The sequence below is a fragment of the Sciurus carolinensis genome, chromosome 9, assembly GCF_902686445.1.
Source record: "Sciurus carolinensis chromosome 9, mSciCar1.2, whole genome shotgun sequence".
NCBI classification, from domain to species: Eukaryota; Metazoa; Chordata; class Mammalia; order Rodentia; family Sciuridae; genus Sciurus; species Sciurus carolinensis.
The window spans coordinates 6,839,757-6,858,736 of NC_062221.1; the positions used below are offsets into that span (position 1 = coordinate 6,839,757).

General features: G+C 35.7%; 1 protein-coding gene across 1 annotated transcript in view; it reads left to right on the forward strand.

Moving 5' to 3' along the window:
• The window catches only part of Rsrc1 (arginine and serine rich coiled-coil 1), a 337,535-nt gene that overhangs the window by 11,105 nt on the left and 307,450 nt on the right, over window positions 1-18,980 (forward strand). The gene's annotated exons all lie outside the window — the stretch shown is intronic.

The window sequence follows — 18,980 nt, forward strand, 5'->3', positions numbered from 1 at the left end:
CAGCTCAACAGACTAATGCATGAGGTATCTCCTCCTGCATTTGGTAGCTGTGCTCAATGGCCAAACAGAGAACAGTGTATTTGTAGAGTTGTACATCTCCGACGGTGGTAGAATATACTGCATAATTGGGTACGGACTGTGCTATAGAGTGACTTGATCAAAGTAGGTACTTAGAAATCATTGAGGACTTTTGAACAGGAGAATGTTGAGAAAAAAAAGAATAAGAGCAATATTTTAAAAGGATTGGTTTCTAAGACAGGGTTTCAGTGGTAGAGTGCTTGCTTAGAATGCTTAGTATGCCTGCCCTGGACTCAATCTCTAGTATTGCCAAAAAAATAAAAGATGGGTTTCTTTTCTTGGCTTAGTTGTGCGTATATTAGGCTCTGATGGGAGATGTACATTAGCAGCCCAATTTTGTTATCTAGGCATAAAATATTATAATCCTATGAATCTGAAGTTGGATAATAACAGTAAAGTTCAATGTTTAACTTTTCCTGGCTTTTTATTATTTGGCCTTATTCCCCCCACTCTCTAAAACATTCCTTGTGTAAACTACTGTTTTATATAGCTTTGTTCTCCAGAGTTGCAAGCTTTGTTGATTTGAGCATGCTCTTTATTCCAAATTTTTGCCATCATCTTTTCTTTGAGAAACTCTTGCAGGGAATGCTCTCTTCTAGGGAACTCTTTTCTAGGGGGACTCTCTTGGTTAATCCCTTGCTCAGTAAAAATGCATTGACTGAATGATTAATTGAGGAATTAAAGTTAGGTAGGGAACTGATTTTTTTTCCATAAGGGAGAGTTTTATTTTGTTGATATGTAGAAGGAAGAATTTATTTTGGAGGCACTTACTTGTCTAAATGAGAGGCTGATTATCAGAAAGCAACTTTAGTCAGAATTTCCTATTGGTGGGAACAGAAATAACATTGTGCTTTTTATGATTTTTTTCAATTTATAGAGTACTTTCATGTTTGTTGCTTCAGTGGAATCCAGTTGATTAGGAAAAAAGCCACTTAATTCCAAGTGTGAGGGTTTTCCCACAGGGAGAGGCTTATGACTTCTGTGAGGGTTCAGGGACTGACCTTAGGGTAGCTCACCACAATTTCAGCCTGAAGCTGCACGTTGCTTGTTTTATCAGCAGTCAGTGGAAGTCTTAGCTGCCTCCCTTTGTGGTACAGTGGATAGTAGTCTAGAAGCTGCTTGCTCACCTGGAAGCTTCCCTGCCCAGGCACCTACCTGCAGTGCCTCTGGGGATTGGGAAGTGTAGTCACTTTCTTTTCCTTGGCAGTGAAAGAAAGACCTTGAGAGGACAGGGGGTGAGGTTGAGTCCATAGCAGATAATCCAGCACATCTGTGATTGAGTTTGTAACTCTTGGGCTGTCTTCATTCTGTGTGTGAAGAAAGTTTATTCAAAGCCACTGTTTCTCAACTTCCTGCATCAATATTGTGGCCCACATTTAACTGTAATAACTAAATAATCTAGACACACTGAAGAGTCTAACATTTTGAGAAATTATATTACTCATGCCCTATTACATTATTTTGGAAAATTACTTAGAAATTTATTCTTCAAAGGCTTAAACTAAGTGAGTTTCTGGGTTAACCTTGGTTTAACAAGAAAATTAAACTATTCATTCCTTGAACAGTTTAATCAATGCTTTAATTTAGATATAGAAAATGAAAGTAGTGAATTTTTCAAAGAAAACATTGTATATGATTTTAAATATGAAGGTGTGTTATTTGATCTCTGGTTTTTAATAGAAAACAGTGATTTCAGATGAACAAGTCAAATACTTCCAGAAAACTTTGGTGTTACATATATACAAAATAATGTAAAGATGAAGTGTGCCTAGGGAATGGCAGGAGGTGGGAAGTCAAAGCTTGAAGTTCCTGGTTTCCATGGGTGAGTTTAGGAGTTATTGAACAATTGTGCTTTTTAATATAACTTTTTATGTTCTTTTTCAAGTATTCAAATTATGACCTATAACTTCTTTCTCCAATAATGAGAAGCCTCTCCTGTTCCATAGTATATTTAGTTACTTGCATAATTATAGAATACAGACAGCAGTTTCAGAATTGCTAATATATATTGCTATGAAAAACAAGCTTAGAAATTAGACTTTTGTGTGTGTGTGTGATGCTGGGGATGGAGTCCAGGACCTATATATACCAGCAACTGTTCTACCACGGAACTGCACCCCTGAACTTTAAATAGTTTTTGTAGCTCTTTTAATCTGTACCCTGAGGATATACAATTCTGTACCTGGTCCTCACCTGTTTTTTTCAATATGGTTAGTTTCTTCATTTGGAAAGAGTTAGATTCATATTTCATTTTTTGTACCCCTAAACTTTTTGACTTTGTTTCACTCTATTTTAGTACATGAAGCATTAACATGGTTTCAGGAAACACCACTATACTAGAGGGTCCACTTAGGGAAGTGTCACTCCCCCTTTTTTCTTCTGTCTTGTTTCCGCTTTTCCCTCTGCATAGCCAGTATTGTGGCTTCTCCCACATTTTGTTTTAGAGGAATGAGCCCCATCATCCGTGGCAGATGTGAGTGTTCTTTGCACTTTGCTTCTGTTGTTTGCAGATGTGTGTATCGGAGATCCACATCAGAGTGCAGATCTTACTTTTACAGTTGCTCGTACCCTATTGTGTGCTTGTGTTGAAGTTAAGCCACTGCCTAGGAAGGTAGAGTAAAGATATGGCCATTATTTTAGTTACTAAAGAACTTCTGTGAATAACCTAGCGCATGGATATTTTTAACTATTGGGGGTGATCCTTCATGGGAAACTCCCAGAAGTCAGATTTCTGGATTAAAGGTAAGTATGTTTGTAGTTTTGTTAGAAACTGTTGAATTCCTTCCAGTAATGTGAGAGTCCGTTTTCCCACAGTGTCACCAACAGCATGTGTTGTGATAGTTTTAAATGTTTGCTAATCTGATACATGAGAATTGGTATTTTAGAGTAGTTTTAATTTCTAATTTTATTTTTATCATAACTGAGTTTGAACATCTTTATATATGTTTGTGTGTGTGTGTGTGTGTGTGTGTGTGTGTGTGTATGTATGAATTTTCTGCTAATGTCTTTTGGGTTTTTGGTCTTTTTCCTTCAGTTTTTAAGAGTTATTTATGAGAGATATTAGCCCTTTAGCTGTGATACATAGGCAAATGTTTTCTTTTGGTTTTTCAATTCTTTTGACTTTTTTAATAGTACTTTTTTTTTTTTGTTATGTAAAATCCTTCTCTCTCTCTCTCTCTCTCTCTTTTTTTGGTACTGGAGATTGAATCCAGGGTACTATACCACTGAGCCACATCCCCAACTCTTTTTATTTATTTTTTAAAATTTTGGGATAGGGCCTCACTGTGTTTATAACACTGACCTCAAATTTACAATCCTCCTGTCTGAGTCTCCAGAGTTGCTGGGATTACAGGCATGCACCACCAGATCTGGCATCCTTCTATTATGTGGTCAGAGTTGTTGTTATTTTCTTTCATTGTATCTTTCTCTATATCCAGGGCATGCAGTACAGAGAGTTTTACTTAAATTCAGGCATAGAGGAATTCACTGATTTTCTTTTTTCTGGTATGTTTGTTTGGTTTCATTTTTCATTTAGATCCTTTATATATTTTGATTTATTCTTGTGTGTAATGTGAGGCATAGATCTGCTTTTCTCTTTTTCCCATTGGTTTTTGTCATGTCCCTATTTATTAAGAAGTCCATCTTTGTTCCAGTGACTTGTGATACCCTTTTATAACATCATGCATTTCTATGTGTGTGTGTATCTCGTGTGGGTCTGTAAGGGTTCCACTGGTCTTGTCCATTCAGTCACAGGACCACACTTACAATCATGTAGACTTGACAGTACATTTCAGTATTGGGTAGGGATATTCTCTCTCTCTTCTCTTTTATCTTTTCTTTTTTCAGTGTTTTTCATATCAACTGTTTATTTTTTTATATAAACTTTGGTATTAGCTCATCTAGGTCTATTACAAAAACTCATTGGTGTTTCTCTTGGGATTTTATCATATTTGTAGATTAAGGTGAACTGACATCTTTACATGTTGAGCTGTTTATTTCAGAGCAAAGTCTGGGGTTTAGATTCTTAATTCAAGAATATTTTAAAGTTTTCCTCATATAAAATTTCATTTATGTCTTGCTAAGTTTATTCCAAAGTAATTCATCTTCTTACTGCTACTATAAATGGGGTTTCTTGTACGTATAATCTCTAACTGCTCTTGTTTTTGTATGGGAAACCTACAGAGCTCATGTTAATTTTTTATCCTGCTGTGCTAATCAGTTCTTTCCTTGTTTCAGTTAGTTTTATTGTTGGTTCTCCAGGGTTTGCCATACCCTCGGCAGGCAGGAATGGTTTTCCTTCCTTCCTAATCCTCAGCCTTCTGTTTGTTTTCTCCTACCTAATTGCCTTGGCTTGTGCCCCAGTGCAGTTTTGGATAGCACTGGAGGTGTTATACCTCTGTTGCTTGTGCCTGATCTTTCTGAAAATATCTACAGGGTTCCCGCTAGGAGATGCGCTGGCTCTAGGATTGAAGAGTCTATTTCTGTTGTGTGAAGAGAGGGTCCATCACTTCCTCCCATGCCCCCCCGAAATATTGAATTTTGTTGAAGATCTTTTCATCATCTGTAGAAATGATCATGTGTTTTTTTCCCCCTTAGAGCTATTAAACCCATTGTGTCCCATTGTCACATATGTGGAATATCTAAAAGACAAACTGAGTAACAAATATACCACTTATGTTAACTTTGAAATATACCTTTACATTTGTAGAGTTCTGTTCTTTTGAGAAAAGTAATAGGTGAATAATGAGTGATAATAGTAATTTTAATGTTACTATTAATGATAAATCATATAAAATCCATAGATTATTATTTCTAACCTATCTTACTGTACCTATGTCAATTACATTGAAATTCACAGAATTGAAAACTTAGGACCTAATGTTTTAAAGAAATAATGTTATATTTCTGGAATAAATCTCAGTTGATCTTGGTGTATTACTTTCTTAATATGGTGTTCAGTCAGTTTTCTTAATATGGTGTTCAGTCTGCTGTGACCAAAAGATCTGACAAGACAGTGTAGAGGAGGAAAAGTTTATTTGGGGCTCACAGTTTTGGAGGTTCAGTCTATAGACTCCATTGCTCTGGGCCTGAGGTGAGGCGGCACATCATGTTGGAAGGGTGTGGAGGAGGAAAGCAGCTGAGGCAAGCAGGGAGCAAAGAGCAATCTGTTCACCAGAGACAAAATATGAACCCCAAAGGCATGCCCCCAAGTGACCTACCTACTACAAGCCACGTCCTGCCTGTACACACTTACCACCCCATTAATCCATTTAGTGAATTAATGCATTGATTAGGTTAATGCTCTCATAACCCAATCAGTTAACCTCTAAACTCTCTTAACATTATCTCACACATGAGCTCTTGGGGGTCACCTCATAGTTAAACCATAACATGTTACAGGATTATGTTCACTGATTTTTACATTTGGTACTTTTACATCAGTATTCGTATGTGATATTGGTCTGCTGATTTTCTTTTTTATACTCCATGTGTCAGATTTAGTTATCAACATTATCCTTGGTTCAAAAAGAGGAGGAAGCTTCCTTCATTTTTAGTGTTCCTAAACAACTGTGGACCACTGGGGCTATCTGGTCTTTCATGTTTTGGTAGACTTATGAAACCCTCTGGGCTTGGTGTTTTTTGTTGAGCAATTAATTGCTAACTTTATTTCTTCAACAGTTATTGGTCAATTTGAACTATTGTAGAATTAATTTTGAATTTTGGCAATTTTTTTCTGTACTATTCTTTTTATATGGATTTTATAATTTATCTGCCTAGAAGTTGGCAGAGTGATTTGCTAATGAGTTAAAATTCTCTCTCTCTCTCTTTTTTTTTTTTTTTTTTTTTTTTTTTGTGGTGCTGGGCATTGAACCGCCCCCCAGGGCCTTGTGCTTGTGAAGGAAGCACTGTACCAACTGAATTCTATCTCCAACCCTAAAATTCACTTTTCTTCTGTTTCAATTGCTGTTTTCCTTTTGTCATTTATTATTTTATGAGTTTATACGTTCTAATTTAAGTTAACTGGTAGATTGTCTAGTTTGTTAATTTTTTAAAGAAATTGATTTTGATTAGTTAAGTCTTCTATTTTATCTACCTTATTAATTCTTTTATTCTCATCATTTCTTGTCTTGTGTTTTATTTTTGTTTGTTTTTTCAAATTTTTTTGAGCTGGAATTTACTTATATTTATGTTTAATTTCTATGGATAAAAGTGTGTAGGGCTGAGAATTATTTTTGTAATCACTACTTCTAATATAGCCCATAGACATTTTTCTAAGATATTGTTATGAAAAATTTCAAGAATATAGCAAAGTTGAAATAGTTTTATAGTGAATTTTTATATATTCACTATCTATATATCACTGTCAACATTTTGTTTAATTTATCACATTCTGTCCATTTATCTGTTCCTCTCTCTCTCCATTAATTCATCTCAGTTTTGGATTATTTCTAGTTTAAGAAATCAGTATTCTTTCTTTTGAAATACTTCAACATACTTATCACAGAACTCAGTTCCTTTATATATTTTTTCTTTTGAAAACAAAAAGAAATTTTTTTGTTTAGAGGTAAAATTTATGTACAATGAAGTGTACAAATTCTAAGCATACATTTGCTGAGCTTTGAACAAATGTATCTTCCTGTCAAAATGTGGAACATATCATCATCCCAGAAAGCTCCCTCAACCGTTCTGTTAATTGCTGCTTGCAAGCCCCTCAGAGGTAATCAGAGTTTGGATTTTTTTTCCCAGATAGATTAATTTTTGGGGGGTACTGAGGATTGAACTCAGGGGCACTCGATTACTGAGCCACATCCCCATCCCTATTTTGTATTTTTTATTTAGAGACAGGGTCTTACTGAGTTGCTTAGTGCCTCATTTTTGCTGAGGCTGATTTTGAACTCGTCATCCTCTTGTCTCATCTTCCTGAGCTGCTGGGCACAATATATACTTTTTAAGGACTTTTTCTTATTCAGCATTATACTTTTGAGATTTATCTATGTTATGTATGTTGGTGATTTGGTCCTTTTTACTGTTCAGTAGTACTGTATGGTATGACTATCACTTTTATTGAGAGTTTCTTATAAATATAGTCATAGTAGTGATCTTTTGTATGTGGCCTCTTTCAGTTTGCATAATGCTTTTATTTGTTTATTGTACTTTTCTTATTTTTATTGCTGACTGGTGGGTGAGTACATCACAATGACTTTCCCATGGGATGGTGCTTTGCTATTGCTGGGTTTGTCTGTTTTGAATCATTCTCTATTAACACTTGTTTTTAGTCTTTTTTTGATGAATATATGTATTCCTTTCTCTTAAGTAGAAACCTACTTGTGAAGGGATAAAGTAGACTCCTGTATAGTTTTAAAATAAACAACTAAATCGTTTTTCAAATGATTTTACAAAGTGGCTGTTTCATTGTATATTCCCACCAACAGTGTATGAAAATTTCAGTTACCTGCAAACATACCAACACTTGGGGTTGTTAGTTTTAAATTTCAGTCAAACTGATAGGTATGTAGTGGCATCTCATGGTTTTAATTAGTGTTTATATCTTAACTTTTATGTTAATATCTGTTATACATCTTAGTTTCCATTTGTCTGTGTCTATCTTTGTGTTTAAACTATACTGTTCTGATTGCCATAATTTTGAAATATGTTTTGAAGTCAGGAAGGCTGAGGTCTCCATCTTGATCATATTTTTTAAAATTGTTTCAGCTATTTGGGATCCTTTGAAATTCCAAATAAATTTTAGGATTTTTTTTCTATTTCTGCAAAGAATTCCATCGGGATTCTGATACAAATTGCATTGAATCTATAGATTTCCTTGGGTAGTATGGATTTTTTAGCAGTATTAACTCATCCAGTTCATGAACTTGTAGTGTTTTCCATTTATGTATGTCATCTTTAATTTCTTTCACCAATGTTTTATAGTTTTTAGTGTAAAAGTTTTCACCATCTTGGTTAAGTTTATTCATAATTTATTCTTTTCTGATGCTGTTGTAAATGGGGTTGTTTCCTTAATTTCATCGTTTATGGTTAAAGAAATGCAACTGATTTTTGGGTGTTGATTTGTGTCCAGAAGCTTTGCTGAATTCATTTATGAATTATAAGTTTGTGTATGTGTAATGTCTAGGGTTTTCTACATAGATATAGCATCTGTGATCATAGATAATTTTACTGCTCAGTTTGGATGCCTTTTATTTCTTTCCATAGTCTAATGGCTCTGGCTAGGACTTCTTGTACTCTGTTGAATAGAATTTATCCATTTCTTTCTTTTTTTCCCCTGGGTATCAGTCATTAATCTTGTCAGGGCCTGTGTAACGTGTGTTCGGCTCAGACCTTGTTGCAAGCTTGCAGGGTTGGCACTCTGCTCCTGTTCCTCCAGCGTGGTGATCTGCCCCTCTGTCAGGTCAGTGCCACCTTGCCTGATAGGTATGTAGTCCACCAAACACTGGACCCTCAACTTGTGGATATCATAGCCCACAGGCACTAGCTGAGAGCCTCCCAGACCAGCCCATCTGGTTGGACAGCGCACACAGGCCTCTGCCAGGGCCTTGTCCTTCTCATTACCCCAGGGTTTGATGTCTGGGAGGATGGAGGACTCAGCCCACTGAGCTACAACCTGAGCCCCCCCCTTTTTTTGTAGAATGTCCCTCAATTTGAGTTTGGGTGTGGTTTTCTTATGACTAAGAGTGAGCTATGTGTTTTTGGCAAGAAAAGCTATTGTGTCCTTAGTGCATCATGCCAAGGAGTTCATGATCTTGCTGTGGTACTGGTGATTCTTATCTTTGTCATTTGAGTAAGGTTAGGTTCTGCCGTCTTCCCCTTTGTACTTGCTAGATATCTGGGGAGAGATTTTTAGGCTGCTACTGTTCTGCTTCTCAAACTTCTGCCTACTAACTGGCATTTCTCAGTAGATTTCATCTGCAGCAATTACTTTGGTGTTTGTTTAATTATGCCTCAAATTAATTTGTGTATGGTATGAGATAGGGCTTTTGGTTCATTTATTTTTATGTAGAGGTCTAGCACCATTTTATTTTATTTTTTTATTCATGTTATCATTCACGTACATAGGGTAATGATGTCTGTCTCATTCCACCATCTTTCCTACCCCCTGCCTCTTCCTCTCCCCTCATTTCTCTGTACACAACTAGAAGTTCCTTCATTCTTCCCTTACCCTGCCCTTCCTTTTATGTGTCCACTTATCAGAGAAAACATTTGGCTTTTGGTTTTTGGGGATTGGCTTATCTCACTTAGCATGATATTCTCCAACTCCATCCATTTACCTGTAAATGCCATAATTTTATTCTTTATGACTGAGTAATATTCCATTGTGTATATATACCACAGTTTCTTTATCCATTCATCTATTGAAGGGCTTGTAGGTTGGTTCCACAGTCTAGCTATTGTGAATTGAGCTGCTATAAACATTGATGTGGCTGTGTCACTGTAGTATGCTGTTTTTAAATCCTTTGGGTATAAACTGAGGAGGGGGATAGCTGGGTCAAATGGTGGTTCCATTCTAAGTTTTCTAAGGAATTTTCCATACTGCTTTCTAGAGTGGCTGCACCAATTTGCAGTCCACCAGCAATGTATGAATGTACCTTTTCCCCCACATCCTCGTCAACACTTACTGTTGCTTGTATTCTTGATCATAGACATTCTAATTGGAGTGAGATGAAATCTTAGGGTAGTTTTGATTTGCAGTTCTCTAATTACTGGAGATGTTGAACAATTTTTCACATATTTGTTGATCAGTTGTATTTCTTTTTCTGTGAATTGTCTGCTGAGTTCCTTAGCCCATTTATTGATTGGGTTATTTGTATTTTTGGTGTTAAGTTTTTGGAGTTCTTTATAAAATCTGGAGATGAGTACTCTGTCTGAAGTGTGTGTGGTAAAGATTTTCTCCCATTCTGTATGCTCTCTTCATGTTATTGATTGTTCCCTTTGCTGAGAAAAAGCTTTCAGTTTGAGTTCATCCCTTTTATTGATTCTTGCTTTTGTTTCTTTTGCTTTAGGAGTCTTGTTAAGGAAGTCTGGTCCTATACCGACATGATGAAGACTTGGGCCTACTTTTTCTGCTATTTGGTGCAAGTTTTCTGGTCTAATTCCAAGGTCCTTGATCTATTTTGAGTTGAGCTTTGTGCAGGGTGAGAGATGGGTTTAATTTCATTTTGCTGCACATGGATTTCCAGTTTTCTCAGCACCATTTGTTGAAGAGGCTATCTTTTCTCACTTGTATGTTTTTACCTTTGTCTAGTATGAGATAACTGTATTTATGTGGGTTTGTCTCTGCGTCTTCTATTCTGTACCATTGATCTGCCTGTCTACTTTGGTGCCAGTACCATGCCATTTTTGTTACTGTTGCTCTAGTATAGTTTAAGGTCATGTATTGTGATACATCTATTACCATTTTAAAGGAGTTTAATTTTCTTACTATATAGTTTGGTACCTCTGTCAAAAACCAACTGAGTCTATGTTTGTGATTATATTTCTGAATTATTTATTTGGTTCTATTGCTCTGTTTTTACACCTGTCCTACACAATTTCAATTATTATGGCTTAAAAAGTCTTGACACTAGGTATTATTACTTGTATTTTCATGTAAATCTTGAAATCAGCTTGACAATTCCTTCATAAAAACCTGCCAGGATTTTGACTGAGAGTTCTTGAATCAGTGGAACAGGCGAATTGACAGCCTCCTACGAGTCTTCCAGCTTGTGAACATGGCGTCTCTCTCCATTTACTGGTCTTTTCTTTAGTTCCACACAACTGTGCCATACAGTGCAGAGGTTATACATTGTTTTAGCTAGTTAGGGGTGCTGTGACAAGATTTTGTAGACAAAGTGGCTTTAAAAGCATAAATTCTTCACGGTTCTGGAGCTGTATGGGTGGGTTCTGGTGAGGGCTCTCTCCAGTTCACAGATGGCTCTTGCTTTGGTTCCCTCATGTGGTGGAGAGCAGTGAGAGAGGAAGCAAGCTCGCACTTGGCCTTTCTAGTACAGGCGTACTGATCGCATCATGAGGTTTTCATTCCCATGACCTAGTGACCTCCCAAAGGCCCTGCCTCCAAATACCACCACCTTGGAGTTTAGAGTTTCAGCTTATGAATTTTGGGGAAATAAACATTCAGTGCATAAACACATATCTTTTGTCAAATTTCTTTCCACATTTTTGACACTATCAAAAATTAAATTATTTAAAAATTTCATTTCTAATTATTTGTTGCCAATGCATAGAAATACAATCGATTCTATATTGTATATCTTGTATATATTATATATTTTATATATATTTGTATACATTTTATATGTTGTATATTTAGTTTGTATCCTGTAACTTTGCTACTCCTACAAGTTCATCTAGATTTTTTGAATGAGAATGGGGGTTTAGGTTAATTTAGTTTCATACAAAGCTGTACCACCATCTTTTAAATAGAATAATTTAGTACCTTTGTCAAAATCTAGTTGACGATATGTGACTTTGTTTGTGGATTGTCTATTTGGTTGTTATTCTGTTTTTACACTGTCCCACAGCTTTGATCATTGTGACTTTATGGTAAGTCTTGAAATCGAGGGTTTTTTATATTTGCTTTATTATTTATGTGAATAGATGTTTGATACTCTAGGACAGTCCCTGAAACAAGTGTAAGGTCTGAGAAGTGAGGGTGTACTTGTACTTCTCGTGTTTGAACTGTGCGACATACTGGCTTTCCTTGCTCAGTAACATCCAGGACTTGCATGGGCAGTGTTGAACCTGAGGTGGGAGTGGGCGTTCCTTCATTTCCCTGCCTTAGGAGAGCGAATCTGTCTCTATCTTTTCATATGTTAACTGTGGCCTTTTATAAGACCTAGGAAGAATCTTGCTTTTCTTACTTGCTGAGAATTTTTCAGTGCCAGTCGGTTTTGGTTTTTGTCAGATATTCTTTGTCTACTGAGACGATTATGGTTTGTTTTCTGATACATTTTCATCTTTTTTTGATTCTCACTCATCTCTGATTTGTTGTCTGACTTTGGCAGTCATTTCTACTTATTGAAAATTTCATGTCAGCTTGATTTTCTTTTTATTGCCTAACAAGGAGTTAAAATAATGCAATCTATTATGCCATATTCAAAAGACCTATTGTATGTAGGTGGCATTGAGGAATTTAAAGTGACAGATTTCATCATGAACTAGGTACTCCCAGACAAATATTTCCTGTTGTTATTCACTTCTGGGCTTTTTTGCATGAATCTTTCTTTAATAGAGGCATATTTTACTTTTGACTCAGTAGTCAAATTGAAGACTTTTTCTTTAAGTGTGACATGAGATATCATTGCCTCAGATGATTCTTAAAGTTAAGCATCCGGTACACTACAAGACTTAGGGAAGAGATCAATTACTGTATATTACAGAATATTAGGAAAATTTTATTAATAGCATGTTATTACAAATAGAACAAGAAACATTTATTAATTGGTAGAATAATAGTACTTAATTTTAGAAAATACATTTGTTTAATAAAGTAGCATATCAAAAGTACTTTGTCAGGCTGGGGAGGTAGCTCTGTGGTCGAGTGCTTGCTTAGTATGTGTGAGGCCCTGGGTGAAGTCCCCAAGCATTATAAAAACAACAACAGAAAGTACTTTGTAAACTGCAAAGGCCAGCATATGTTGTTTCCATAAAAAAATTATTTTAATTATTATTTCTTTATACTACATATGACAGCATATTTGTGAATTTGCCTGTTTCATCAGATTTTAATGGTTTAACAGACTTTAGGAGAAGAAAAGCTTTAATTTTCATTTCTCCATGCCATTACTTAAGGAAAAAAAGACAGCATTTCTGATGATTTGTTGTCCTTTTTTTGAGTATTAAGGAGAAAGACTGGATTACATTTTAACAACATAGTGATCTTCATGTTATTTCTTCAACTTGACCAATACTGAAAATTTTAAGAATACTGGTCCACTTCATATGAAAGTAACCAAACAAATGAATCTTATTCATATAAGATCTAAGTGATAAACATCTGGGAATCACAGTTACTTCTGTTTTGGATGGTATTTCCTTTTCTTGTTTTTGTAATATTTCCTTCCTTGTAGCTCTGTTGAGTTTTACAGATGCTTTTTAATCAACAAACGAAGTCAGAACCCCTTCAGAATTCATTATTTGTAATCCCTTAATTTGTCTGTGAGTAAGAAGGAATCATTGGGGCTCCATTAGAGACTCGTGAATGTGTAGGCCCAGCATGCTGTCGGCAGCTTCCGCATAGACAGGCATGTGGATTTTATGCTTGGTAAACCTTTAGTTTGAAAGCAGTATTGTTTGACTTTTGGATACTTTTCCAGATACCTGGAAAATAGAACATGAGGTGAGAAGAGAATTTGTTTAAAGAAAATAAGAGTTTCTCATTTATTCTTTCTCATATCTACTTTGGATTTTATTGTAAACATGTTAAATATCCCTTTCATGTACAAATGTAACTGTGAAAAACCATTTAAAGTTTTAAATGTCCCACGAAACAGTTATTAAATATAAATCAGGGGCATGTTAATAAAAATATTTTTAACATCTAATTATGGAAATTAGAGAAATAACCCAAAAGTTGCTTTCTGTTTTATTCTTTTATAAACATAATGATCTTTGTCTATATCTGAAAATAAAAACAAAATACATGCTTAGAGGGCAATTATTTATTTTATTGAGGACATATCTTAAAAGTCAAGAAGTGAAGCTGCTTGGTAATGCTATAAATTTGAAACTGTCCTACGGCAAGACAGTACGATGCAAATATGACTTAATAAGATCACAAACTGAATTTCAGTGAAACAACCAAGATTTACATTAAATTAGGAATTTTAAAACTGATTTAGTTTGTTTTACTGAGCATTTGCTTAATAACATTTTGCCTTCTTGCAATCTTTTTAAAGACAATAATTCGTCTGTGAAATGCAGGCACATCTTCAGTAGAAAAATTGAAAGCAACAGCTCACTTTCTGAAACCACACATATAGCGATATAAAGAAATATTTCAGCTCTACAAAATTTAATAAATCATCCCATTTCCTAATTTGATCATATTAGATGCTGATGTGGAAGAAGCATTTCAAATACCATCTCCTCATTAATATACATCAGTCTGGGGAATAGAATGGAATACTTATGCAGAGATGTCACAGTTACTGTTTCTTAGTTTACTAAGTGGAACAGGTTGATGTGATACTGGGTGCTATTTGTCAATGTCTTGTTAAAATGGTTTGGGTCGAGTTATGGAGTCCAGAAAGACGGCGGCTGATAAATCAAAAGTGGATTGAGTGGACAGGAGGCAGTGATTGATACTGTGACAGGATATGAAGAAAGCAACCTCGATACAAGCATGCATGATATTGGATAAGAGGAAGAAAATGGCCCTGGAGTATGGATATTATTCAAGAAAAGGAGAATAATAATGTAGGCCTGAAAATATTGCTGGGTGAAGATTAGGATAGTTCTTATTAGAGCATAATACTTTGCTGAAATGGTAGGGATAAAATTATGTAAAACTTTATGTGAGGAGAATATTTTAACCTCTGACTGAAGACTTCAATGATTACTTGTTGTTTAAGGTAGTTTTAGCCTCATTTTCCTAAGCTAATTATTAAACCTTGTGTTTATAAACATCCTAACTCCCTGTAAAAATCAAACTATTTTATCTTATCGTTTTCTTTCTTTCTTTTCTTTTTTTTTTTTTGTTACTGGAAATTAAACCCAGGGGTGCTTTACCACTGAGGTACCTTCTCAATCCTTTTTTAATTTTTAATTTTTTTAGAATTTGAGATGGTCTTGCTAAGTTGCCTAGACTGCCCTTGAACTTATGATACTCCACCCCAGCCTCCCAAATGGCTGGGATTACAGGCATCTGCCACCACACCTGACTTAATGAAATACTTTTTTTTAGATTATCTTAAGGAGTGTCTACTACCATGTCTTGAGTTTTTGTACTTATAGTGTTCAGAGACTAAACTTATATGTGTAAATAGTGTTTTACTATTAGTAGGTTTCAACTTAGAGAATTACATTATTAATTTTAAGTGAAAAATTTGCATAGTTTTCAACATTTTTTAGAAGAGGCATTTTGAATGGCAAATGAAAGATTGCTGGTGAATGAGCCATTTCACAGAGATTGGTACTGTTATATACTGACTGTTCTTTTACTGGATTATCTTTGAGATGTGGTTGATGATAGGGAGTTGTTGGTGGGAATCTTTTGATTGGTCTGAGTTTTGTTCTTAACAGTGTCTAACTAGGTAGGACTTGCTTTGCTCTCTCACAAGAAGAGTTCCATATCAACCATTGGCAGGTTAAGAGCATGGAAAGGTATTCAGTTAACTTTTAGTTTTGTGAGAGACAAAGAGATATGGAGTTGCCAGGTACTTGTAACTATAATATTTAATTTTTACGTGCAGTGCCTTTTCTTTTTCTGAAAAAAAATTTTGTTTTCTTTGCACAATGTTTTTGTTATGTATGCAATGGAAAACATTTGGAATGAGGCATTGTGAAATATTTATTGAGGTGATTTAAATCACCTCACTAGTGATGAATTCATTGATTTTTTTTTTTTTTTTTTTTGTAGCCCTTTATAAAAACTCTGGTAAATGTGAGTAGTATTCCTGGATTCCTGAAGCTGTTTTCACTTCAGTATTTGAAAATCAGATAACATAGCATTGGAACTTAGTGTTAAGTTCTTAACTATGTTATTTATGACCACAAACTGTTTTTATGAGGTCCAGAATGTGGTTTGAACATTTAAGGAAGAAAAATAGTCATTTCCAGATTATACATTTTTAAATAGTTTTCTGGAGTTTCTCTGCTAATGTGTCCTTCACATGGCAGCCCAGATGGGTGCAGATTCACTTACTCAGTGGCTTGAAATAAAATCCAGTGTTGATTAGACCTGAAACCCTACCTTTCAGTCACATCTTTCCAATCCTATTCAGGATTATTATTATTATGTTAGTGTGTTGCAGTTCTTTTTCTGTCTCAGGACCCTTGAAGGCATGGCTGCTCCTGTTCATGTTTTATTCCATACTCAGGTCTTTACTTAACAGCATTCCTTGGAAGGCCTTCTTTGTCCCTCGGATATGGTGTACTCTCCTCTCCTGCGTATTTACAAGCTATTCATTGGGGTCTCAGCAGGCAAGTGAAGGCTGATTTTGTTACTGTTACGGAAGCACTGGGTATGCACTCAGTCTTGCTAATTTCAAATTAGACTGTACTTTAAGCTTGGTAATAATCAGTCCTTACTTGTTTCTCATTTCTGTAAGGGAGAAATTGTAGGAGGTAGCATTTAAATTAGAAGGGGCATGGAAAAAGCACTGGATCAGCCTCCTGAGTCTCAATGTTCTCTTTTATAAAATGAACATTGGACTCATTCTAGTTCTGATTTGTTTCTAAATTGCATAAAAACTAAGTTTTATGATATATGTCATTTAAATGAAAAACTTTAATAAATTATTTTCCACTGTTGATTTTTTTTTTGTTGCCATGCTCTAAAAGAATGATAATTAAACCTACTTAAAAGTTCTAAACAGTTACTCACAATGACATTACCTTCTTGGTTGACTTTTAAGTTAAAACTTAAAGAATAAAGCTCTAGGGCTGGGGTTGTAGCTTAGTGGTGGAGCCCTTGCCTTGCATGTGTGAGGCACTGGGTTCGATCCTCAGCACCACATATAAATAAAATAAATAAAAGTACTATGTCACATCTACAACCAAAAATATATATATATATTTTAAAATAAAAGAGTAAAGCTATAGCTTCCCTGTGGAGTTCTAGTTTGCATTGAACTACATGATCTCTTAATATTTTGGTGCACTCGTACTGGAATTTCTGTTCTTTTTTTTTTTTTGGTACCAGGGATTGAACCCAGGAGTGTCCTCCTACTGAGCTACATCCTCATCCCCTTTTATTTTTTATTTAGAGACAAAATCTCCCTAAGTTGCTTAGAGTCTTGATAAGGTGCTAAGGCTGGCTTTGAACTCTTGGTCTTCCTGCCACAGTCTCTTGAGTCACTGGGATTATAGATGTGCACCCCTCCACCAGATGGAATTGCAGTTCTTACATGAGTTTTTGGAGGTGACTGTGAGACCCTGAAGAAGTCGAGGTGGTGAAATTTTAGGACTGGAAGGCTATTTTAAACCACAGTCGTTGTTGGTTAGTGACAGGAGAAGTTCTCAGAAGTATGTTGTTAGGTGGTCTCATTGTGGGATGTCAGCATGTGCTTATACAGTCCTCATGGTCCAGGCCAGCCCCTTGACATGGTGCCATAAATACCAGATGTGCCAGTCTGTTGCCTGTGTGGCACTGCATACTGTTTTTCAATAAGCTCTCTTTTTAATAATTAGAAGGAGTACACTCAAAAATAATATAAAAAATAATTTCTATCATGAAGAAGCTTTTGAAACGACAAGTGATGGTGTTTGAATCAGCAATAGCATGGAAATAGCTTGCGGTCAGTCTCCTGAATTTCAAGTCCTCATGTGTAAAATAAATATTGAACTGTGTGCATCTGGCAGCACCATCAGTTCACATCAGCAACATTGCCAGTGCGTGTAATGCATTATGCTTTGATGTCATGGCTACAGTGCCACTAGGTGATAGGAAATTTTCAGCTTTTTTATAATCTTGTGGAACCACATTGAGCTTTCAGTCTGTCAGGGCTCAAAATATTGTTAGATGGTGCAGGACTGAATTTCTTGTACATGAGGAAGCTGAGACTAGTGAAGATAACTCACAGTTATAAGTGGTGGTGGTAGAAGCAATTCCCTGGGTTGGTGGGTCTGCCTATTCCTTATGCAAGGTGGTTTCCCCCTTTTCTTTAGTGTTTCAGTAGGTTGAGATCATGTAGAAGAAGTGAGAAGATTCTGGAGGAGAATAGCTGGGCAACATTGTTCTTGGACAGATAGTTTGAAGATGAGCTGTCTCCTTGGGGATAATGAATTGAGTATGAAATGAGTCTCACATATAAGCACCAGGGGCTCTCAATTCAGGTGATACAAATATGCTCTATTCCTATAAGGACACAGTTAAATAAATGTGTATCTCTGTTGCTCATTTACTTACTTTAGGTAGTACATATTTATAAAATTTATCCAAAACAAAGAAACCCAGATCATGGGTCTAACCATGGATGTGGTAGACTTTTATTCAGATCACCATTTATTTTTATTAATATTTCCTTGACTGAAATCAAAGCAGTTTTACTTTGACCTTCTAAACAGATGGATTTTTAATTATTAATCTAATGAGATTAGTGAACTCATTTTAAAAGCAGGGTGTACGCTTCTTTTACCCCACCCCCACTTCTCTGTTATGTTACTTTAATTAGGATTTTCTGGGTTATACCATAGAACCCAAAGTGGGCAAAAGGTGAACTGTTAAGTATCAGGAAGTTTCCCAATTTTTTAATAGAAGATTCAGTGATTCATATTCCATGATAGACTTAATATGGGTCTTTAATGTTGGGCCAGATAAATAAATGAGTACTACTTTGCTCTGAGATGATACCCTTCTAGTTTCAAGGTATTTTAAATCAGATTTAAGATTTTAAAATCAAAATTTGTTGTTCATGTTTGAGTAGTTGGACTCACCTTCAGAAAGAAGTAGATGCAGAATATCTGGGTTCTTATTTGGCAGTAGTGCTTCTCTGTAATGACAACATTAGATGATGACATTGTAGACATTTCATTCGGCTTGAACTCTGGTGTCTTTCTACTCTTTAATTCTTGCCTTGCCTTGCAATACTTGTGGCTGCAGCTAGGGCCCAGATTCCACTGAGGATGGTATCGGAACTGTGGGGACTTTATTTGGAGACTCCTGCAGTGACTGAAGGTGCCCTTCATCTCTTAGCTAAGTTTGGCTCCACCTCTTTTTTTCAGCCAAG